Below are 27,113 nucleotides of genomic sequence, written 5' to 3' on the forward strand. Positions count from 1 at the left end.
AATATATTCAGCTATCTGTTGAGCTGCCTGATTTTCCTACACACTTCTTTTCTTTTACTTTACTTTTACCAGTGTCCATGAAGACACTATTCCTATATATACTCTGCTCTCTCTAATTACATTGAGCATGTTTTTTTCTGTGTCTCTCTCTACAGATAGTTTAGATCTTTATTCCAACATTCTTTGTACATATGTATTGCGCCAATCCAGTGTTATATAGCGTCATTTACAACTCTTTATTGTATAACCTATAGCCAGACTCTGTACATACATCCCTGGCTCGCTACTTATCACCTATATTGATATACTACTGCACTCATTGTGCAGGTCACTCGGATTGAGCTATCAAACTTGGTGATATTAGACGCTTTCATTATTTACACTGCCTTGGATTGCTGCCATGAAAAAATCCTAGACTAATTGCTACTAATCATTCCACTTGCACATTGTATCTATTTAGATACGTGTTCTATTTATGTAGCAATCCACAATATCATATGTACTGTGACTAATTTCTACATATTTACACTGTATCTATTTTGATATGTACGTTCTGCCATTCATGAAAGCAGTTGACTATATTACGTCAGTTTTCTATATATTTTTGGACTATAGCTGGTTTACTATTATTCTCTATAGTCTTAGTAACGGTGCTTGTTTTACTTGCTGATAATCTTGGGAACTGTTGCGACTCTGCCCTGTTAGGAACAGTATTCTCTCTCTCTTTACAATCTGCATTATATTTTTTACTGCTCTAAAACACTCATATTTCTGTTCAGCTATGTCTTGCAAGTACAACAATAACCCCCATGTACAGGTTTCAAGGTGTATTGGAAAGTTACAAGGTCAAATATAAGACTTGTCCATTTCTGTTTTTGCACACTAAAATTTGCCAAATTGGTTGTTACCTTTGAGACAATATGGCAGCCCAAGAATGAAAATTGCCCCATCATGGAATACCGTTGAAAAAGTAGACAATTCAGGGTATTGCCAATGGGGTATGTCCAGGCTTTTTAGTAGCTGCTTAGTCACAAACGCTGGCCAAAGTTACCATTCATATTTGTTCTTTGCATTCTTCAAACAAAAACTACACGTTCACTGATGATATCATCGTTATGGTATGTTTTACTGTTTTGAAACACTAATATTTGTGTCCAGTAAAGTCTGCTGAGTAGAACAGTACACCTCATGTACAGGTTTTATGGTGGTTTGGAAAGTTACAGGGTCAAATATAGAACTTGCAAATAAAATGTTCTGGATTATCTGCCTAGGTTGTCAGGCAGGTCCCTAAAATTTTAATTATTAAAATCACATAATTATGTAGAAAGATTACTTAAATATACATGTAAGATTTTAATATATATATATATCTAATTAAAGTCTACGTATATATTTATGTAATTATATGTAGATATGTATTTTGTAAATTATTTTTATTTAGAAACATAGAAACATCTAGTCTGCCCAATTTTCTAAATACCTTATCTTATAGTTAGGATAGCTTTATGCCTATCCCACGCATGCTTAAACTCCTTTTCTGTGTTAAGCTCTACCACTTCAGCTGGAAGGCTATTCCATGCATCCTCTCAGTAAAGTAATACTTCCTGATATTATTTTTGAACCTTTGCCCATTGTAACGGATCGCCTGGCACCCCGACTGGGTACCTCCGTTAAAGGATGCTCCTAGCGTTTCCTGAGGACTCCAAGCACTCTGGCAGACACCACAATCTCCGAATCTGAGAAGCATATAAATCTTCTCAAGCCTCTGAATGCTGTAGACAGTTGAATAGGAACCATATGAATAGGTTTGCACTCCTAGCAGTCAAACTGAAACAGCATGCAATAAATCCTCCCCCAAGAATGAGACGACACTTCACTTTGAGGGTTAAAACAGGAACTCCCTGTACTGGCCCATACAGCCTCTTTTATTCCCAATCTCCAAACACATTACAGCCCACAGGGTTTTGCAGAACAACCAATAAACACATTATAACTCATACAATGCAAGTACAGCGGCCAATCAGACACAATGGGACAATAGAAACACACCCAGCATATTCCTCCCCTCTGCTTAGGAGATAATTGAGTAAATTACCTCCCCTCTGCTTAGGAGATAATTGAGTCAATTACTACTCAATTATCTCCAAACTGAAAAGTTACACTTTTTATACATTTTAATAACTCCCTGATCTTACATCACATACGGATAAAACTTATATTTCTGTGATCAGCATAACTTGGGGAGCAACATATGTAAAAATCACATGAATCCGCCCAGGGGTTAAAAAGTTAGGTGAGGTCTCTTTATTATCCCTTGCCAGCATGGCTTTCCCTGGTCTGGCAGTGTCCCTGGGACAACGCCCTGCTGGAGAACAATGGAGCTGGGGGAGGGGAAGAGCCTCACCTTCCCAGAGATTCAAAGGGGAAGAAAAAGTGTCCCAAAAGTTTCAGTATTTCCCTTCACTGTTGTTAAAAGGCCAGCACAGTACAATAAAGTACAATATGTCCAAATGCAGTTCTTTAAAGGGTCCCATCTTCCCGGGACCATAATCACTGGGCAGGAGGCGAGCAAGCAGTCCCCTCCAGGAAACTAGGGCAGACTCTGTTGCAGGGTCCAGTCCGCTACACCCATCTAATATAGAAAATATTTATTCATATTTATATCTTGATAAAGACCCAGGATGGTCGAAATGTTGATTCATTCTTTGATTCTGTGAATACACTTTTTTTTTGCTGGGAATCCTGAGAGTGCTCTTTTAATTACCTTACATTATTTGCGTTGGCAAGCACCCAGGTTAGTTCTGTGGATTACATATACATTTTGCTGGGTGGAGTGCTAGTTCCTTGACTTTTATATTTACTTATATAAATATTATATATGTGTATATATAATTTCATTCTAAGTGTATTTTGATACGAATATATATACAGTGGAACCTCGGAACTCACACTTAATCTGTTCCAGAAGGCTGTTTGCGGATCGCAGTGGAAGTAAGTCTGCTGAAGCTCCTAGGGGTTGAAAGCCATTACGGCGTTCCATGCCTCCACAATGGCTTAAAGGCCAATTATAATGCGGATGACATGGAACCCAGTAATGGTGTTAATGGGTTAAAAGAGCATAATTAAAAGAAAACGCCAAGCACCCAACCCACTACAGCTTAATGTAGTGATTTTCGTACCTAGATTATGTCGCTGCACTTTCACAAATGTAAACATTGCCATTTTTGGAGAAAATGTTTGCATTGGGTAGTAAGTGTGCCTCTAGTGAGTGTCAATTAGACAGCCACAAGAGGCACTTCATGATGAATCAAACACAGTTAAGTCTCCCCATAGTGTGGCAAAAGCCATGCAGGTGCAGTAAAGCACTATGACACAGTAAAACACCATGCCAACTGCCATGCAAATGAATTGGTAATATGTGGGAGACAGTACATATTGCAATCTCTGAATGTACCATGGTATCCAAAAATGTTGTCGATAGGCTTGCATTCAGCATTGGACATACGGCCACACATGCAGACAAACAGATACACATACATGCAGACAAACAGATACACATACATACAGACAAACATACAGACATACAGATATGCAGACATACAGACACAGACATTATGACCACACACACGTGCAAACTGTAAAACAAATTTAGTCACCCTTCTGTTTCCTACCTTTTGAGTGCAGGGAGATGACTTACCTGGGGTCCAGAGGCTGACTCAGGCTGATGGGAGTCAGAGCTCCCACTTTTACTCCCTCCTCTCCTTCCCTGGCGCTCTCCTCCTGCGGGGCTCTGTTAGCTGGGAGGAAGTGATGGCTTCCTCCCAGCTTTGACATCATCACTGGGGGCCCCAGGAAATACATTGCCATAGGGTTGTCCCAAGAGCATGAGCCATCCGATGGGCCCCCTCATTGTGACTCCCGGCGGTAGCTCAGCACGGCGGGGGCTGCACCACAATCGCAGGGGTCGACAGAGTGGCCGTGCTCCCTGGAGTGACGAGCCCAGTCGCAGTTGTAACCCCTGCGATCGCGGTAGTTCTGCCAATGCTAATGCTAATCCAGTTTTGTTTTGTTTTTTTAACTCCTGTTGATTTGAAACAAGTTTATTTAACCCCTTAAGGACCGGACTTTTTTTGCGATGTTGTACATTTGCGACCAGGCATCTTTTTGACACTTTTGTGGTGTTTGTGTTTAGCTGTAATTTTCCGCTCTCTCATTTACTGTTCCCATACAAATTATATATTGTTTTTTTCAGGACAAAAGGGGCTTTCTTTACATACCATTATTTATATAATCTCATGTAATTTAATTTTAAAAAATGAAAAAATATGATGAAAAATTGAAAAAAATACACGTTTTTTGAATTTTATGTGAAAAATCTTTTACTCATCTACAAAAGCGAATGAAAAAAACTGCTAAATAGATTCAAAATGTTGTCCTGAGTTCAAAAATACCCAGTGTTTACATGCTTTTTGCTATTTTTTTGCATGTTATAGGGCTATAAGTACAAGTAGGATATTGCGGTTTCAAAACATACATTTTTAAAATGTATCAATAGTGACATTGTAACACTATTATCTGTCATAAATTGCTAAATAACACCCCACATGTACATATTTTTTTAAAAGTAGACAACCCTGGGTATTCAATATAGGGTATGTCCAGACTTTTTTAGTAGCCACTTAGTCGCAAACACTGGCCAAAGTTAGCGTTCATATTTGTTTGTGTGTGAAAAAAGTAAAAAACTAAATTGAACGCTAATTTTGGCCAGTGTTTGTGACTAAGTGGTTACTAAAAAAGACTGGACATACCCCATTTGCAATACCTTGGGTTGTCTTCTTTTGCAAATGGTATGCCATCATGGGGGTAATTCTCATTCCTGGGCTACCATACGCTCTCAAAGGCAACGTAACCAACCTGGCCATTTTCAATGTAAAAATATTTGACCCATATATTTGACCCTGTAACTTTCAAAAACGCTATAAAACCTGTACATGGAGGGTCCTGTTCTACTCAGGAGACTTTGCTGAACACAAATATTAGTGTTTCAAAACTGGAAAATGTATCACAACAATTATATCATCAGTAAAAGTGCTGTTTGTGTGTGAAAAATGTAAAAAAAAGTCACTTTCACTGACAATATCATCGCTGTGATATGTTTTACTGTTTTGAATCACTAATATTTGTGTTCAGCGAAGTCTCCCGAGTAAAACAGTACCCCCCATGTACAGGTTTTAGGGTGTCGTAGAACGTTACAGGGTAAAATACAGTGATAGCAAATTAAATTCTCTGGACTTTCGGCCTGGGTTGGCAGGCAGGTCCCTTAAATTGCAATCAATAAAATTACTTAATTATGTAAAAATATTACATAAATACGCACGTAGAATTTAAATATATATGCATATTTATATATTTGAAGTCTACGTGTATATTTATATAATTATTTATGTAATTTTGTATATGGACATATGAATAGTTCGCATTCTTTTTATTTATTTATATATACATAGATATATATACAATTTCATTCTAAGTGTATTTTGATATAAATATATATATATTAATATCAAAATACAGTTAGAATAAAATTTCGTATAGATATATATATTTTTTTAATTTTTATTATTATTTTTAATTTTTTAAATTTAATTTAAATTATTTATTATTCGTATTTTATAATAATATATATATACAATATATATAGTTATTATATATATTATATATATACGTGTGTAAATTAATTATAAGTGTATTTTTATATTAATATATGTACATATTAATATAAAAATACACTTAGCATGACATATATGTGATATATAGACATATATTATATAGGTATAATATGTCTATATATCATATATATACACATATATAATAATTATTATTTTTTTTATTAACATTAACCTTATTTTTTTTAATGATTTTACACATGCAGGGAGACTGCCTGTCAGCACAGACAGTCCCCCTGCAGGCAGAGACTAGGACACCTATTGTGACCATGTGGTCGCCCTGTTGGGCGATCACATGGCCACAGGGGTCCTAAACCGCCATGGGGAGACTGTCTGGGCTGCAGGCAGTCTCCCCACACCGGGACCAACGCCGATCACCGCCGGGGGAACGACGGTGATCGGGTAAGTACATTGGACGGTTAGGACGGTTCAGGACCGTCGCCGGTCGGCAACGCAAAAATGCCGATGACGGTCCTGAACCGTCCTCCGTCCTTAAGGGGTTAAACAGCTTACACTAGAGCTAGCTCAGTCAGAGTTAGAGTGTGTTAAATCCCATATCAAATGATATTAAGTGGTGTTTCTCTTGTCCAAGAGACCATACTTTCACAATGTTTCTCTTTGTGTCTAGAGTGAAGACTTTTCTTCACCTGGGAATTCTCTACTCGTTTCTTGACTACTGGTTTACTTGGTTGACTACGCAACTTCAATTGCCTTCTTTTCTTCTGTTCTACTTGCCTTCTGTATGCTTTAGTTTACATGTCTGAATGGGAGGAGTTTGATTCTACTATATGTTATTGATATAGATCATGGGTCGTCAACCTGGTCCTTACCGCCCACCAGTGGGCGTTTTGGGATTCCAGGTGGGCGGTAGCAGAATCCTCCCTCCATCCAGAGAGCTGAACGCTCTATTTATCTCTCGCGCACTCAGTGGAAAGCAGGAAGTGCGAGGTTGCAGATGCGAGTGCATGAAAGCGTGAGCGTGTATGCCTGAACGCGCATGTGCGCCCATATCATGCGCGCGTACGCACGTACGAACGCGTGCACTCATGAACGAATGTAACACGCGGGTAGACGAAGGGAAGGAGTTGGAGTAGGTAGGGGGATACACGATAGCAGGGAGTGGAGTACTTGGAAAATAGGAGTAGGAGCAGAGTACTTGTAGAATAGGAGAAAGAAGGAGCAGAGTACTTGTGAAAAAGGAGAAAGAATGAGCAGAGTACTTGTAGAATAGGAGAAAGAAGGAGCAGAGTCCTTGTAAAAAAGGAGAAAGGAGCAGAGTCCTTGTAGAATAGAAGAAAGAAGGAGCAGACTACTTGTAAAAAAGGAGAAAGAAGGAGCAGAATATTTGTAGAATAGAAGAAAGAAGAAGCAGAGTACTTGTAAAAAGGAGAAAGAAGGAAAATAAAAAATATAAAAAGGAAAAGGAGAGAATTGTTGTTGGCTAATAATAATAAGTGGGCTACCTAGCTCAGCCTTCCTGCTGGGCAATGCTATAAGGAAGGTAAAAAAATAGGAAAAAGGAAAAAGGGGAGGGGGAATTGAGGAGGAAGAGGAGGGGAGCTGATGCACGGATGAGAAATCATATTATTAGCAAACAGAGAAATTGTCGGAATATCACCGAAAGAGGAGACCTTTGTTTGTTCCTTACGAAAATCAAACCAGATATCAAATATTTAGTCTCGCAGCATCAACCTCAAGGATCTCATTAATCACTAGTTAAAGGTAATTTCAATTTACTTTATTGTTTTCTCATTAAACTTTATAAAGTTAAAAACATTATAAACATGCATAAAGTAGAAATAGAAAGATAAATGTATGTACATTTTTAAAAAAAAAGTTTTTTAAACACCCTCCTTTCTAAAAAATATTCTGCACTTGCGTGAAAACTGGTGAGCGGTAAGGACATTTTTCCATCAAGAAAGATGCATTAGTGGGCGGTAGGTAGAAAAAGGTTGACTACCCCTGATATAGACTGTAAGCTCGTTTGAGCAGGGTCCTCTTCAACCTATCGTTCCTGTAAGTTTTCTTGTAATTGTCCTCTTTATAGTTAAATCCCCCCTCTCATAATATTGTAAAGCACTACAGAATCTGTTGGAGCTATATAAATGGCAATAATAATAATAATAATAATAATATAAATTCTGATTGCTTGATTTTTTTTAATCCACATTGTTAACTATTTATTTGCTGCTGGGAAGTTTCAGTAAAGAAGGAAAATCAAAATATTAAGCCCCTGTCTTTAATAACATTTAAATTATTCGGTCACTGACAGGCCTGGACTGGCCATCGGGCACACTGGGCAAATGCCAAGTGGGCCGTGGTGGCCATGGGCCGAGGCCGGCAGGGGAGGTCCCAGGCTCTCCCCTGCCAGTCTATGCAGGGCCGGCACTATCCGAGCGCCGGCCCCGCTGTTTTCCATGGAGGGCCGGTGGGGATCTCCCTCACCGGCCTACAAGCAATATATTCCGGCCGCCGGCGGGGAGAGAGGGAGGGAGACAGCCAGCCTGGAGAGAGGCCCTGGAGGAGCTTTAACTTGCAGCTCCGCCGGGTTCCTCTCGCGAGATCCGGAGCGTTGCCATGGCAATGACCAAATCTCGCAAGAGTGAACTCTAGCCCGCAGGCTAGAGTTCACTCACCACTAGGACCACCAGGGAACACCGCCACCCAGCCTCCCAGTCCCAGGTACCAGCGTACCGGTCACACAGCACTCTCACACACATCACACTCAGCACTCTCACACTCAGCACTCTCACACACAGCACTCTCAGCACTCTCACACACAGCACTCTCACACATTGCACACTCAGCACTCTCACACACATCACACTCAGCACTCTCACACACAGCACTCACACACATCACACTCGGCACTCTCACACACAGCACTCTCACACACATCACACTCACACACATCACACTCACACACATCACACTCAGCACTCACACACATCACACTCAGCACTCACACACATCACACTCACACACATCACACTCACACACATCATACTCACACACATCACACTCACACACATCACACTCAGCACTCTCACACACATCACTCTCACACACATCACACACAGCACTCTCACACATAGCACACTCAGCACTCTCACACACATCACACTCAGCACTCTCACACTCATCACTCTCACACACAGCACTCTCACACACAGCACTCTCACACACAGCACTCTCACACACAGCACTCTCACACATTGCCACTCAGCACTCTCACACACATCACACTCAGCACTCTCACACTCATCACTCTCACACACAGCACTCTCACACACAGCACTCTCACACACAGCACTCTCACACATTGCCACTCAGCACTCTCACACACATCACACTCAGCACTCTCACACACAGCACTCTCACACACAGCACTCACACACACATCACACTCGGCACTCTCACACACAGCACTCTCACACACAGCACTCTCACACACATCACACTCAGCACTCTCACACACATCACACTCAGCACTCACACACATCACACTCAGCACTCACACACATCACACTCAGCACTCACACACATCACACACATCACACTCAGCACTCACACACATTATACTCACACACATCACACTCACACACATCACATTCAGCACTCTCACACACATCACTCTCACACACATCACACACAACACTCTCACACATAGCATACTCAGCACTCTCACACACATCACACTCAGCACTCTCACACACAGCACTCTCACACACAGCACTCTCACACACATCACACTCAGCACTCTCACACTCAGCACTCTCACACTCAGCACTCTCACACTCAGCACTCTCACACTCAGCACTCACACACACATCACACTCGGCACTCTCACACACAGCACTCTCACACACAGCACTCTCACAAACATCACACTCAGCACTCTCACACACAGCACTCTCACAAACATCACACTCAGCACTCTCACACACATCACACACATCACACTCACACACATCACACTCAGCACTCTCATACACATCACTCTCACACACATCATACACAGCACTCACACACATCACACTCACACACATCACACTCACACACATCATACACAGCACTCTCACACACATCACACTCACACACATCACACTCAGCACTCTCACACACATCATACACAGCACTCTCACACACAGCACTCTCACACACAGCACTGTCACAATACACAGCACTCTCACACACAGCACTCTCACACACATCACACTCAGCACTCTCATACACATCACTCTCACACACATCATACACAGCACTCACACACATCACACTCACACACATCACACTCACACACATCATACACAGCACTCTCACACACATCACACTCAGCACTCACACACATCACACTCACACACATCACACTCAGCACTCTCACACACATCATACACAGCACTCTCACACACAGCACTGTCACACACATCACACACAGCACCCTCAGACACCGCACCCTCACACACCGCACCCTCACACACAGCACCCCTCACACACATACTGCACCCCTAAACACATTACATTCCAGACACACACTAGATCCCTTACCCAACTCTGGATCATCTACACACATACACACACTAGATCCCTATATACACTCTGAATCCGTTATAAACACACACTCACTAGATCTCCTACACATTCTGGGTCCTTCAAACACACACTAGACTCCTATACACACACACACACACTACACTCTTAACATACACACTCTGGATCCCCTATACACACACTAGATTCCTTGTAAGCAAACACATACTACACCCCTAAACACACACTTTCTACAAACACTACATCACCTATACACACACACACACACTATATAGCCTGTATGCACACACTTGCTACATCCCCTATACATACATTCTCTACAGCCCCTAGCCACATATGCATCACATTACACCACAAACACAACATGACTAAAACCAACCTTATTACACAATACCACACCACAATTAGCTCACTCTACACACACGCAATACCACAAGCAGGCTCCAAACACATGCACAATACTCTTTCCTTGCATTTTTGTCTCCTGGTATGCATTTATAGAGACACCAGAGACAAGTTGCAAGGAAAGACAGTGCAAGCATGTTATAAAATTTTCTTACGCCGTGCAGAACAAATACAGGGCTTTTTTCTCATGCTAGAGCTCTTCAGCAGAGCTCTGTGCATGGTCTGCCCTGGAAGAGCATTGAACCAACATGCTCATTTTGAGAGGGGGCGTGCTTGTCATTGGTGATGACAAAACACACCTCCTCTGCCCCGCCCCCTTCTTAGTGGGCCGCTGTGATAAAAAAATGCCCGGGCCGAATTTTTCTCCCAGTCCGGCCCTGGTCACTGAGCTAAAATAATCCTTAATAATTACTGCAGTTTTATTAAAGGGTTTTCCTCTATTATTTCTCTAATTACAGCTTAAACTAAGAGGAGAGCAGATCATTTTAACTAGAGTCCATTGTAGAAACTGCAATGTTTACATTACAGGCTTAAAGGCAACCTAGCGGCAGAACTGACACCAGTGCGACCCCAGAGAAGCAAGCCACCCTCCTAGGAAAAAGGAGGGTGGCTAAACATTTGTAGAATTTGATCAGCATGGCTGTCTGTATGTGTGTCGGTGTGTGTATCTTTGTGTCTGTTATCTGCATGTGTGTCAGAGTGTGTATGTACATGTGTGTATGTGTCTGTGTTTTGCATGTGTCAGTGTGTATCTGCATTTGTGTTTATGTGTGTGTATGTGTATCAGGGCAGTGGCGTACATACCAGGGTCGCAGGGGTCACGGCTGCGACTGGGCCCGGCCCACCAGGGGGCCCAGCCGCCCTGCGACCCAGGTATGTAGGTCACTGGGCCAGCCTCTTCTGCTGGGGGGTCCAGGAGCCGGCCACCTCCGGGCCCCCCGAGGCTGGCCCTGCTGTCACCCGGCTGGCTGGCGGGCGCGCGAGGGAGCACTGTCCCCTGGGTGCTCCCTCTTCAGCTCCCTGAGATGACGTCATCTTCCGGCTCCGGCATCAGTACGCGGCGCGCGAGGGAGCTGAAGAGGGAGCACCCAGGGGACAGTGCTCCCTCGCGCGCCCGCCAGCCAGCCGGGTGACAGCCTGGCCAGCAACACCACTGGACCCCAGGGAATCCCCCCAGCTCTCCCACAGGTAAGGAGGCTGGGGGGATTAAAAAAAAACAAAAAACGTTTGAGTGTGTTAGTGTTAGTGAGTGTGTGCGTTAGTGTTAGTGAGTGAGTGTGTTAGTGTGTGTGTTAGTGTTAGTGTGTGTGTTAGTGTGTGTGTTAGTGTGTGTGTGTGTTAGTGAGTGTGTTAGTGTTAGTGAGTGTGTGTGTGTGTGTGTTAGTGAGTGTGTGTGTGTGTTAGTGAGTGTGTTAGTGTTAGTGAGTGTGTTAGTGTTAGTGAGTGTGTGTGTTAGTGTTAGTGAGTGTGTGTGTTAGTGAGTGTGTTAGTGTTAGTGAGTGTGTTAGTGTTAGTGAGTGTTAGTGTTGGTGAGTGTGTTAGTGTTAGTGAGTGTGTGTGTTAGTGTTAGTGAGTGAGTGTGTGTGTTAGTGAGTGTGTTAGTGTTAGTGAGTGTTAGTGTTAGTGAGTGTGTTAGTGTTGGTGAGTGTGTTAGTGAGTGTGTTAGTGTTAGTGAGTGTGTGTGTTAGTGAGTGTGTTAGTGTTAGTGAGTGTGTTAGTGTTAGTGAGTGTGTGTGTTAGTGAGTGTGTTAGTGAGTGTGTGTGTTAGTGTTAGAGTGTGTGTGTTAGTGTTAGTGAGTGTGTGTGTTAGTGTTAGAGTGTGTTAGTGTTAGTGAGTGTGTGTGTGTGTGTGTGTGTGTGTGTGTTCGTGAGTGTTAGTGAGTGTGTGTGTTAGTGTTAGAGTGTGTGTGTTAGTGAGTGTGTTAGTGAGTGTGTGTGTTAGTGTTAGAGTGTGTGTGTTAGTGTTAGTGAGTGTGTGTGTGTTCGTGAGTGTGTTAGTGAGTGTGTGTGTTAGTGAGTGTGTGTTAGTGAGTGTGTTAGTGTTAGTGAGTGTGTTATTGTTAGTGAGTGTGTGTGTTAGTGTTAGAGTGTGTGTGTTAGTGAGTGTGTTAGTGTTAGTGAGTGTTAGTGAGTGTGTTAGTGTTAGTGAGTGTGTGTGTTAGTGAGTGTGTTAGTGAGTGTGTGTGTTAGTGTTAGAGTGTGTGTGTTAGTGAGTGTGTTAGTGAGTGTGTGTGTTAGTGTTAGAGTGTGTGTGTTAGTGTTAGTGAGTGTGTGTGTTAGTGTTAGAGTGTGTTAGTGTTAGTGAGTGTGTGTGTGTGTGTGTGTTCGTGAGTGTGTTAGTGAGTGTGTGTGTTAGTGTTAGAGTGTGTGTGTTAGTGAGTGTGTGTGTTAGTGTTAGAGTGTGTGTGTTAGTGTTAGTGAGTGTGTGTGTTAGAGTGTGTTAGTGTTAGTGAGTGTGTGTGTGTTCGTGAGTGTGTTAGTGAGTGTGTGTGTTAGTGTTAGTGAGTGTGTGTGTTAGTGAGTGTGTTAGTGAGTGTGTTAGTGAGTGTGTTAGTGTTAGTGTGTGTGTTAGTGTGTGTGTTAGTGAGTGTGTGTGTTAGTGTTAGAGTGTGTGTGTTAGTGAGTGTGTTAGTGTTAGTGAGTGTGTGTGTTAGAGTGTGTTAGTGTTAGAGTGTGTGTCTGTTACTGAGTATGTTTGTGTGCGTCTGTCACTGAGTGTGTGTCTGTCAGTAAATGTGTGCGTCTGTTCATGAGAGTGTGTGTGTGTGTGTCTTAAGCACTTACCTTTCTCCAGCGCCGGACTCCCTTAACGCTGGGGATCTCTCCGTCCCCATCCGCCTCTCAGCTCTGAATGCACATGCGTGGCAAGAGCCACGCGCGCATTCAAACCGCCCATAGGAAAGCATTACTCAATGCTTTCCTATGGACGTTCAGCGTCTTCTCACTGTGATTTTCACAGTGAGAATCGCAGAAAATCCTCTAGCGGCTGTCAATGAGACAGCCACTAGAGGCTGGATTAACCCTCAGTGAAACATAGCAGTTTCTCTGAAACTGCTATGTTTTCAGCTGCAGGGTTAAAACTAGAGAGACCTGGCACCCAGACCACTTCATTGATGTGATCTGGGTGTCTGTAGTGGTCCTTTAAGAGTATGTGTTTATGCATGCACTGGCATACATACCGCGGTCGCACGGGTCGCAGCCCTGCGACCAGGTGCCCGCCGCCATGTGTTGCGGCCCCAGCCTGCGCAGAGTAAGCGCTCGCGCGGGGGAGGGGGGCGGGGGGGCCCCGGATCAGTTTTCGCACTGGGGCCCCATGGGTTGTGTGTACGCCACTGTATCAGGGATATATGTCTATATGTGCATACACTGCATGCAAATACACCCATGTATTCAAGCATCAATTGAAGGGGAACACAAACTTAGAGAGTCAGTCTCTGACTCCCAACAGCTTCAGCCAGCAGATACAACTGCACTCCTGGGAAGCAAGCCACCCACTTGCACCCAAAAGATAGGAAACAGGAAGGTAGCTTCAAATCTGTACAATTTGACCAGCATGTGTGTCTGTATGTGTGTACCTGTTTATCTGTTTTTCTATATGTGTGTCAGTGTATGTATCTGTATCTGTGTATCAGCATGTGTATGTCTGTGAATCTACACGTGTGTCTATGTGTGTGTGTGGCAATGTATGTCTATATGTGAACAGAAAAAAGAAAGAAACCGCGCCCTAGACCTAATATATAGATGGTATACGTACACAATGGTAATGGTGATGGTCTCTATACAATTAACCTCAAAATAAAGAACATAAAGAATAATGGTGCAATAGAATAAATACAATGGGTGTGTGAATGGATGCTTAAGTAAGTTCACACTCACATTTCCCAGAGCTAACTCAGAGCTCAGCTCAGCTCAGGCAGATAATATGTGGAGAGACAGAAAATCCAGATAGTGCAGTATGTACTGATAAAATGAATAAAGGAAAATATAAAATACCGTACTCACATTTGCTAGAGCAGAACTTGCTCTAGTCAGTATAGCGTAGGTGGTATAATCCCCACCAAGGAATTCTTCTGAAGAAGCCTTTTTATAGGTGAAACGCGTCAGGTGGATTTTACAATACTTTTTATACAGCATTTTTATTATTTTTGTTGTTAAATAAATAGCCTTTTAATTTAAATACTTATTTGGATTTAAATTTCTTTTTACTTCCTGGTTACCATCCTATTCCTTGGTGGGGATTATACCACCTACGCTGTACTGACTAGAGCAAGTTCTGCTCTAGCAAATGTGAGTACGGTATTATGACCATTATGACCATTTGTGAACGGCTGCTTTTTATTCTCAATCCGGCCATGACTATATTTTCTTTTTTTTTTTAAATTAATCTTTTTAAGTTATGCTTTTCTTTAAACAATCATTTTGTTTTATAAAATCCCCTAATCTGCCCCATCGCAGCATTTCCTATTTCAGACATATACTGTAACTAGCTGCATGTGATATCTTGACTCGCAAGCTACTTGCCACATCAACAATTAATTTGTCGTCTTATAACACACTTGAACATTTTGGGAAGGATGCTTCTGGGAAGCAGTGGGCACACTTGTGTCACAGGTACTACCAAAATGGTCAGGCCCATCCAAAAAGGCTGGTCCATGCACAGCAGACCATACAAACAGTGCTGCTAAAGCACTCTCTGCATGATCCTAGTGTCCTCAGCACCACGTGAGCACGTCTAACGATTAACTAGCTCTGTCCTGGCTGAGGAAAGTTCCATCGTGAATATGGAACACCCATAACTGCCAACTGTCTGATTTTCGTGGGACAGTCCTGATTTTTGTTGAAAGTTATTAGAGCAAAATTATTAGCCGAACCATTTGCTGTTTGGTGAGAACAGTAGATGCTGAAAAAAATATTTTTAAATATACCTTTAGTATCGTTATCAATGTAAAGTATTTAAACAGGAAGGGAGGAAATGTCCCTTTCATGTGATGCTAACATATTAAAGAAACAATTAACTTTAAAAGGTTGGAGACCTTTTCCTTGCGATGATAAGCATACTGTACTTGTTGAAAGTGTCTGTTACACTAATATGTAGCCTTGTTATTGACGGTTTTGCTTTACATGCAAAAGGACCTGTCTTATGGATTGCTTGTTGAAATGGAAAGTAGCACCTTGGAAGATTGAGATTAACTGGGGTATCACCTCTCGCTGACAGCTTCTCTTACCACCTCTGCAGGGGAAGATCGAAAGATAAAGGTCACCACTGTTTATCGTCTTGTGGCCAAAGGTTTTTAAATATTGATCTGTGTTCTGTTTAGTCAGGTGAGTCGGAGAAGCTTCAGAAGTTGTTCTGTCTTTATAGGACATCAGTTGACTATGGTTGATCCATGACCCTAGGTCATTTCACTAGAAACCTTAGTAATTCATTCACAGCAAAACCCAGTATTAGTTTTGTTAAAAAAAAAACACTGAAAATAAATATTTCTATTTTAACAAGTTTGGTAATATCTTTTTTGTGCAAAGTAAAAAATATATCATTGTATTGACTAACAAGAGAATTGTTGGGAAAATCAAAGTGAATTTAAAATTTAAGGCCAAAATACTGAACTAGAAAAAGCTCTCCTAATCTACAATGCCCTCGTAGAACCCACAATTAGCTTCTCTCATACAAGCCATGAATGAAGCCAAATGAGCAAAATTTCAAGTTCCAAGCTACTAGCCAGGCCTACCATTTATTTTTCACGCACATGATTAGCCTGGCATTTTCATTGCATTAATTTTGAGTGGTATCCTTTGGTAAGGGGTGGACTAATCTGGGAATGGTGGGGAGAAGGGTGATACAACCTGAAAGACTGATAGCCTACTACTAGCTGGCTCCATGCACAGAAGGCCATATCAAGAGTGCTGCTGAAGCACTCTCTGCATGGTCCTAGTGCCCTGAGTATAGCCTGAGTATAAAGATGTCTTATCCTGGCTGGAGTTCCCTCATTCTCTCGATGTTTGGCTACATTGACCTTACATTTTAAATTCTTAACATTTCTTACTTTACTAAACCAGCCAAGACTTTCTGTGACTCTCCAGTCTGAGACTTCCCAATGCAAATCAAGGAGAAGTCTTTGCAAGGCAAGTGCTCTGGGAAATTACCTGCCTCTTAAGTTTAGCTCTACTGAGCTAAACAAACCAGGATGGTGCAAGACCGGTTGTCTGATTGACAGCCAGGGGGGTGTAACAAGATTAATTTATGAAAGTGCACATTTCTGTTGAAATCTGCACTTTTGGTAAAAAAAAAAAAAAAAAAAAAAAGGACACACTCTTCACACAAAAAGCTCTTCAGCAAGCTAAAATACTTTAGATGTCATGGCTGTCACTTTAAGTGACAACCCCACATTGGAGGCTATGGAAAATATATGATGCAATGATATGTACTAAAATTACCCACTAATGTCCAACATTGACTGTTGTCATTCATGGTTTTCCAAATCTCAGTTAGTGATTAATGTATACATTGAAAAATTAGGATACATTTTATGAAAGATCAATCAATCAAAATTAAGAGTTTGCAAACATGAGAAATGCATGATTGCTTGTAAACATAAAAAAAATCCCAAGAGAAGAGAAAATAGGTGCAAGCATGATAATTTTTCTGCAGTTTACCAATAGATGGACATAGCACTGTGATTGCAAATTCCTATGAAATGCCACATAGCATTAAATCAGTTGATTGATGGAAATTGTCATTTGAAATAAGGAGCGTTGTGTTCTGCAATGTTCTAGTTTCACATTTATGAGACCCAGTAGATGATTCAGGATATTACTTTATTCTTTTACGACTTTAAGTCTCCAGGAATAATTTGAACACTGCCTTTCATAAACAACTACTTTGAACATGGATCTTTATGACATACTAAACTTGATCACTAGCAACTCAAAAAAGGCTTTAAAATCAGGGCGCCGTGGATGACACTTCACACGTTACTACCTGTAATCCAATCCTTACTACTATTGTCTTCTTGATCATCTCTTCGGGACTACTCAGATGTACATAGATTTTGGATATGCAGCACCACCAGCTCTTTATGACTTTAGCTGAGACGTGTGCTTTGTTAAAATGGAAGCGGTGATCTCATACCTGAGGGATGGTCCATTGACACTTAAGGTGTTCAGGAATATTTCTCCAACAACTGTTAATATTGCCCTTTTCCTGACAAGCTTTTAGAAAATTGCCTTCCATAAACTATTGTGTTCTATAAATAAGTCACAGGACTTTTTCTGAGAAAGAAATTGAGGCTCTTATTCAATTAAATTTATTCAAGGGACACTACACTGCCCAAATGCGAAATAAATAAAAATCACTGTTTAGTATAAATACCTCAAATAAAAAAGTGCGTGCTTTTAATTATGCTTTTTTTTTAGTAGAGTTATATCTAAAAACAGCTTGCAAAAGCCACAGATTTTTTTTGTCTGGAGACTTTGCACGCCCTCCTCTTCTAACCCCACCCAGATTTTCTGTAGCTGTCCAATCACAGACTTCCCAGTGCAGCTCAATGAGAAGGCTTTGCAAGGCAGGTGCTCTGGGCAATTCCTGCGTATGAATTTAGCTCCACCAACCTAACTAAACCAGGAAGTAACAGGATCTGTTGTCTGCTATAAAGTGTCATTTTCTATTGAAATCTAAAAAAAGGACACATGCTTCACATATAAAGCTTTTCATCGAGCTAAAGTGCTTTAGGGATCTGGACAGGACCAGATTAACAGTCCAGTGGGCCTGGTGCTGACAATTATGATGGGGCTAATTACAGAATCTTATCGACCAAAAACACTAAAACACTCCCAAGCGTCATGTATCTGATGGAGATGGTGTGAGAGGGAAACTCATAGGATGCAGCTATAAGAAAACACATACCTTATGCTAATCTCCCTCTAATTTATGTTTTCATCTTTCAAGTAAATCCATAACCCCTAACAGCAGTGTCCAGTGAAGCAGGAAGTCAATGTGCATTGTAAAAGGGTGTGCCACTGACACAAATCACGTAACCTGCCAAAAGGGGCGAACATGCCCAAAAAGAGGGCATGTCTGCCCAAAGAATTGGAAGGCCAGCCTAGCATGAATGCATGTCAGGCTGCCTGCCAATCATGCAGGCTGGTCAACTAAGGGCATACTATGCAGACAGCACCCTGAGCTTGGTATAAATGCGTCTAACGATGCGCTCGCCCAATGCTTTCTAAGGACTGTCCCCTAGCACTCGCTGGTCCACTTGTCTAGTTACCTTCTTACTAGCAGGCAGAAGCTCCTGGTATATAGTCTGGGACAGAGAAAGTCAGCATTACCTTAACTAATTTCATTGTCAGCCAGTCCACACAAGTTTTGTTCCCATATATCCCTCTTAAATTTCCATACTTAAGCAAGAGTATGTGAAAAGTAGTTAGGGTTGCCATCTTTCTTGGAAAAACATACCTGCCTTACTAATTTGCATAATTAATTATGTATGGGTGACATCACATGATGTAAATCACAAGGAGTGACATAAGAGAAAATACTGTAAAATAACCAAATAACTACTTGGTTTTATTCTGATGTATAGATGGATTGCTCCCAGTGTCTCAAGTCTCCCACTGTCCCAGTGTCCCCATGTCTCCCAGTGCCCTCATGACTCAGTGTCCCCATGTGTCGATTACCCCAGATCTCAGTGTCCCTATCTATCAGTGTCTCAGTGCCCCATGTCTCCCAGTGTCTCCAAGTGTCTCCTAGTGTTGTGTCCCCAGGTCTCCCAATGACCCTATGTATCACAATGTCTCAATGCCCCATGTCTCCCTGTGTCCCCCAGTATTCCCATGTGTCTATGTCCCCATGTCTCCCAAGGTCCCCATGTCACTAGGACACTAGGAACATGGAGAGACCTGGGAACACGGAGACACCAAGGACACTGGGAGACTAGGGGACACTGGCTGGGACACATGGGGACACTGGCTGGGACACATGGGGACACTGGGAAAATAGGGGACACTTGAAGACATGGGACACAGACACTAGAGACACTGGCTGGGGGACATTGGGACATTGAGACATGGGGACACTGAGACACCAGGGCCACAGACACTAGGGACACTGGCTGGAAAATATGGGACAATGAGACACTTGGGTCACTGGGAGACATGGGGGCACTGGGAGACATAGGGACACTGTGTCCCCATGTGTCTCTGTGTCCCCAAGTGTCTGTGTCATAATGTCTCCCAATGTCCCTTAGTGTCTCAGTGTATGTCATAATCACTGGGATTAAGGAGAGCGCAGATAACTTGTTTTTCTTTGGTTTTTACTATATACTTTACTATCTGCATTTGTATGTAATTGGAGTTCAGTGTACAGAGCAGGAAATAAAAATGTTTAAGTAAGTTACATCTGATTGAAGAAAAAAGTTTCATACAAGCTGTGTCAGTCACAACCAGGCGAGGTGCGGCTAGGACTGCATAAAGAGAAACAAAAGTGAATTAACTCCTAAATGATGGAGTATTGAGCAGTGAAACTTCAGAGGCATGAACAAAACAGCTTCATTCAGCTAAATTTATTTTGGTGACTATAGTGTCCCTTTAAGCCCCGAAAGAAGAATTTCTGACACGGGATAAATGAGAATTTAAAACTACACGTCTATTAGTACAGCAAAATTAAAGCGGCACTGTCATGTCGAACTTACCTTTCTTTAATTGATTCCTCTTCTCTCCCTCTGTCAGGATCTCTTCTTCATTTCTTCCTGTCTGCTCTAGTTTTCTTTAAAACATAAGACAAAGTAGGGACTACTTTGTCTTATGGAGGGATCCTACGTTTGACCAGTTTTGACCTGCGGAGGAACAAAGTGTGCTCCGTTTCCTGTGGTCAAAGCAATTTTCCCACAATTCTTACCTTTCCTCTGTGATCTCGCGATGCTTCCTGTCAGTATTCCCGAAAGTCCTGTCACTTAGACAGAACGCCGGCGAAACTCCCGAATTTCGTCCTAACAGAATGAGAACAGTTTGTTCATTCATGTTAGGACGAAATTCGGTACTTTTAGGTCGGTTCGAAAGCACCTATCGTCCCTCCCTGGCCCCCACCAGTCTCTTAATTTACCTGGCAGAGCACTCTGATTGGCTGGCTTAAACCAACCAATCAGAGCTCTCTGAGCCTAATTGCAAGGCCTGGGAAGGCTTTAGAAGCCTTCCCTGCCCTGCGGGGCTTAGTCTGCGCCGTGCCCTCCATGGGTGAAGATGGATTACTTTTTTAGCGCCAAGTTTTTTTTGGGTCTGATTTTTTTGGCTCTCTGATTTTTTATTTTATTTTCAAAGTACGACGGGTATTATGAATTTTTATTTGGCCTTTTTTATTTGCTCATGGGTGGGGGCTGGTGGCGAGGACAATAGATCCCCCCCCTATGGTTATTTAGGGCCCCACCCGCCGCTCAGGGGTGGTGGACGGGGGGGGAATTAGGTCCCCAACCCTTATTGTTATTTATGGCCCCCACCCGCCACTTAGGGGTGGGGGCCGGGGGGTGGACAAAAGTCCCTCCCATTTTCATTTAGGGCCCCTACCCACTGCCCAGGGGTGGGGGCCGGGGGAGGACAATAGGTCCCGCCCATTTTCATTTAGGGCCCCCACCCGCCGTTCATGGGTGGGAGCCAAGGCGGACCCTATGTCCCCCGTTTACTTTTATAGCCCCCACTCACAGGGATCAGGGGGACACACTAGGTCCCCCGCTAGTTCATAGATGCCCCACCATGGGGGCATTTTTCTTATTTACAACAGTGAGCAGCCACTGGGGGGGAGGGACTTTTTTCTTATTTACAACAGTGAGCAGCCACATTTTAATCTCTCTTATGCCATTATGGGGGTCATAAAGTGAGGGAGGACATGGGGGGGGGCTTAAGAAGTGGCGAGTAGCACAGCTGCCTGCCGCTTCAATTTTTACATATTACAAGGAGGGAGCTGCGCGCCGGTAGCTCCCTCCTTGTAATAAACCGAATGAACAAAGAGGTCTTCATTCATTCATTTGAAATTTCTATTCACGTATTCGTCTTTCTAATGAATGAATCCCCCCTTAATTAATACACCCCCTTAATAAATCCTCACTCCCCCTTAATTAATACACACCCCCCTTAATTAATACACCCCCCCTTAATTAATACAGCCCCTTAATTAATCCTCACACCTCTTAATTAATACACCCCCCTTAATTAATCCCCACCCCCTTAATTAATCCACACCCCCTTAATTAATCCACACCCCCTTAATTAATACACCACCTTAATAAATCCTCACTCCCCCTTAATTAATCCACACCCCCCTTAATTAATACACCCCCATAATTAATCCACACACCCCTTAATTAATACACCCCCCTTAATTAATCCACACCCCTTAATTAATACACCCCCCTTAATTAATACACCCCCTTAATTAATCCTCACTCCCCCTTAATTAATACACCCCCTTAATTAATACACACCCTTTTAATTAATACACCCCCTTAATTAATCCACACCCCCTTAATTAATTCTCACTCCCCCTTAATTATTACAACCCCCATAATTAATCCAAACCCTTTTAATTATTACAACCCCCTTAATTAATCCACACCCTTTTAATTAATACACCCCCTTAATTAATCCACACCCCCTTAATTAATCCACACCCCCCTTAATTAATACACCCCCTTTAATTAATCCCAACCCCCTTAATTAACACATCCACTTAATTAATCCACACCCCCTTAATTAATACATCCCCTACTTAATTAATACACCCCCTTAATTAATCCACACACCCATAAATAATACACCCCCTTAATTAATCCTTACACCCCCTTAATTAATACATCCCCTTAATTAATCCACACCCCCTTAATTAATCCACCCCCTTAATTAATCCACACCCCCCTTAATTAATCCACACCCCCCTTAATTAATACAACCCCCTTAATTAATCCACACACACCCTTAATTAATCCACACCCCCTTAATTAATACACCCCCCTTAATTAATACATCCCCTTAATTAATCCACACACCCCTAAATAATCCACACACCCCTTAATTAATCCACCCCCTTAATTAATCCTCACTCCCCTTAATTAATACACCCCCTTAATTAATCCACACCCCTTTAATTAATACACCCCCTTAATTAATAAACCCCCCTTAATTAATCCACACACCCTTAATTAATACACCCCCTTAATTAATACACCCCCCTTAATTAATACACACCCTTTTAATTAATACACCCCCTTAATTAATCCACACACCCCTTAATTAATCCACACACCCCTTAATTAATCCACACCCTTAATTAATCCACACCCTTAATTAATACACCCCCCTTAATTAATCCACCCCCCCCGAATTAATCCACAACCCCCTTAATTAATACACCCCCTTAATTAATCCTCACTCCCCCTTAATTAATACACCCCCTTAATTAATCCACACCCCCTTAATTAATCCTCACTCCCCCTCAATCCTCACTCCCCCTTAATTAATACACCCCCTTAATTAATCCACACCCCCTTAATTAATTCACCACCCCCTTAATTAATCCACACACCCTTAATTATAACACCCCCTTAATTAATCCACCCCCCCTTAATTATAACACCCCCTTAATCCACACCCCCTTAATTAATACACCCCCTTAATTAATCCACACACCCCTTAATTAATACACCCCATAATTAATCCACACACCCTTAATTAATACACCCCCTTAATTAATACACCCCCTTCATTAATCCTCACTCCCCCTTAATTAGTACACACCCTTAATTAATCCACACCCTTTTAATTAATACACCCCCTTAATTAATCCACACCCCATTAATTAATACACCCCCTTAATTAATCCTCACTTCCCCTTAATTAATACACCCCCTTAATTAATCCACACCCTTTTAATTAATACACCCCCTTCATTAATCCACAACCCCCTTAATTAATCAACCCCATTAATTAATCCTCACTCCCCCTTAATTAATACACCCCCTTAATTAATCCACACCCCCTTAATTAATACACCCCCTTAATTAATACACCCCCTTAATTAATCCACACCCCCTTAATTAATACACCCCCTTAATTAATCCACACCCCCATAATTAATACACCCCCTTAATTAATCCTCACACCCCCTTAATTAATACACCCCCTTAATTAATCCACACACACCCTTAATTAATACACCCCCCTTAATTAATACACCCCCTTAATTAATCCACACACCCCTAAATAATCCACACCCCCTTAATTAATCCACCTCCTTAATTAATCCTCACTCCCCTTAATTAATACACCCCCTTAATTAATCCACACCCCTCCTAAATAATCCACACCCCCCTTAATTAATCCACCCCCTTAATTAATCCTCACTCCCCTTAATTAATACACCCCCTTAATTAATCCACACCCCTTTAATTAATACACCCCCTTAATTAATAAACCCCCCTTAATTAATCCACACCCCCTTAATTAATACACACCCTTTTAATTAATACACCCCCTTAATTAATCCACACACCCCTTAATTAATCCACACCCTTAATTAATCCACACCCTTAATTAATCCACACACCCCTTAATTAATAAACCCCCTTAATTAATCCACACCTCCTTAATTAATACACCCTCCTTAATTAATACACCCCCTTAATTAATCCAACCCCCCCGAATTAATCCACAACCCCCTTAATTAATACACCCCCTTAATTAATCCTCACTCCCCCTTAATTAATACACCCCCTTAAATAATCCACACCCCCTTAATTAATCCTCACTCCCCCTTAATTAATCCTCACTCCCCCTTAATTAATACACCCCCTTAATTAATCCACACCCCAATAATTAATTCACCACCCCCTTAATTAATCCACACCCCCTTAATTATAACAACCCCTTAATTAATCCACACCCCCTTAATTATAACACCCCCTTAATTAATACACATCCTTTTAATTAATACACCCCCTTAATTAATCCACACACCCCTTAATTAATCCACACCCTTAATTAATCCACACCCTTAATTAATCCACACACCCCTTAATTAATAAACCCCCTTAATTAATCCACACACCCTTAATTAATACACCCCCTTAATTAATACACCCCCCTTAATTAATACACACCCTTTTAATTAATACACCCCCTTAATTAATCCACACACCCCTTAATTAATCCACACCCTTAATTAATCCACACCCTTAATTAATCCACACACACCTTAATTAATAAACCCCCTTAATTAATCCACACCCCTTAATAAATACACCCTCCTTAATTAATACACCTCCCTTAATTAATCCAAACCCCCCCGAATTAATCCACAACCCCCTTAATTAATACACCCCTTAATTAATCCTCACTCCCCCTTAATTAATACACCCCCTTAATTAATCCACACCCCCTTAATTAATCCTCACTCCCCCTTAATTAATCCTCACTCCCCCTTAATTAATACACCCCCTTAATTAATCCACACCCGAATAATTAATTCACCACCCCCTTAATTAATCCACACCCCCTTAATTATAACACCCCCTTAATTAATCCACACCCCCTTAATTAATACACCCCTCTTAATTAATCCACACACCCCTTAATTAATACACCCCTTAATAAATCCACCCCCTTAATTAATACACCCCCTTAATTAATCCTCACTCCCCCTTAATTAATACACCCCTTAATTAATCCACACCCTTTTAATTAATACACCCCCTTAATTAATCCACACCCCCTTAATTAATACACCCCCTTAATTAATCCTCACTTCCCCTTAATTAATACACCCCCTTAATTAATCCACACCCTTTTAATTAATACACCCCCTTCATTAATCCACACCCCCCTTAATTAATCCACACCCTTAATTAATCCTCACTCCACCTTAATTAATACACCCCCTTAATTAATCCACACCCCCTTAATTAATCCTCACTCCCCCTTAATTAATAAACCCCCTTAATTAATCCACACCCTTTTAATTAATACACCCCCTTAATTAATCCACACCCCCTTAATTAATACACCCCCTTAATTAATCCTCACTTCCCCTTAATTAATACACCCCCTTAATTAATCCACACCCTTTTAATTAATACACCCCCTTCATTAATCCACACCCCCCTTAATTAATCCACCCCCTTAATTAATCCTCACTCCACCTTAATTAATACACCCCCTTAATTAATCCACACCCCCTTAATTAATACACCCCCTTAATTAATACACCCCCTTAATTAATCCTCACCAGCCCCCGCCCCCCCTTAGTATGCCACTGAATGAATGAATAGATGAAATTCACGTTCGCATGCCCAAGTGTTTAACTGGGCATGCGCAGGAATTTCACAGCGGACCCACAGGGACTTCATCTACCCACACAAAGATGGCGGCGCCCAGGACCTAGGTCTGGGCACAATATAAAAATGCAAAAATAGGTAATATTGGGGGTGACTTAGGGGATTTGGGGGTGACTTAGGGGATAATTAGTTGTAGTGGAGTCGGAAGGGGGTTTTACAAAAAATTGATTCAGCCATGACAGTGCCGCTTTAAGTAAACATTATAGTAATTATCTAAAAAAAATTGTAGAAATCTCTTATTTGATGGATGAATGGTTGGATGGATTTGCAACTATTGTTCTTTTATATTTTGTTACATATCATTCTAACGAGTCACATATGTGCTGCAACATCCAAACAGTGGAAGCCATGGAACGTTTTCTAAGTATTTGTCCTTTGGCACGTTGATGATTTTTGATGGATTTCAACTATAAAAGGGCATATATGTTTTTTTTAATGCTTTATTTTTGTTGTGTGGATAAGTACAATAATGCCTGCATTGCCACAACAGCTTAAACAAGCGTAGTCGGATTAAACATAGTATACCATAAATATGGCATATGTGATATTAGCACATTTTTATGATTATTTTTTTAGGAATAAATCAAGATATCAGTACAGTTTTAGGAAAAATAAACAAGTTGCATACCAACAAATGTTTAGGAGAGAAATGCATGCTCGGTGTTAAGCTAGATTATTCATGTTAGTGAAAGCTTGCTCGGTAATGACCTATTCTCGTAACAGTAAAGCATGTAAGTAAACATGTGGTGAGAGAGTGTTAGATAACCAGTGAAAAGGGGGGCTGATTGTTGATAGGTTAACATGGAGTGAAACCCCCAGGAGATCCCCTGATTAAACAAGGAACATTGGCTCGCTTCCAAGGCCTAGTGAGTAGTGATAGATGAGTTAAACAATAGATTCGCTATGATAGATAATACATTCTTAGAGTGCTCAACAGGAGTGCATATTGCTGGGTGTAGAGTCCCAAGCCTGGTACTCGGATCAGCCAATGCCCTGCAGGGGCCGAGTGCAGTCCCACCATGTAGACCTTTGTATCAGTCTCGTTAGCCCACGAGTA

At 41.6% G+C, this 27,113-nt stretch overlaps 1 protein-coding gene across 1 annotated transcript in view; it reads left to right on the forward strand.

The window, feature by feature from the left end:
* Nucleotides 1-27,113, forward strand: part of LRRC52 (leucine rich repeat containing 52) — a 76,281-nt gene that overhangs the window by 30,065 nt on the left and 19,103 nt on the right. The window lies entirely within an intron of this gene.

The sequence above is a fragment of the Pelobates fuscus genome, chromosome 7 (genome assembly GCF_036172605.1).
Source record: "Pelobates fuscus isolate aPelFus1 chromosome 7, aPelFus1.pri, whole genome shotgun sequence".
NCBI lineage: Eukaryota > Metazoa > Chordata > Amphibia > Anura > Pelobatidae > Pelobates > Pelobates fuscus.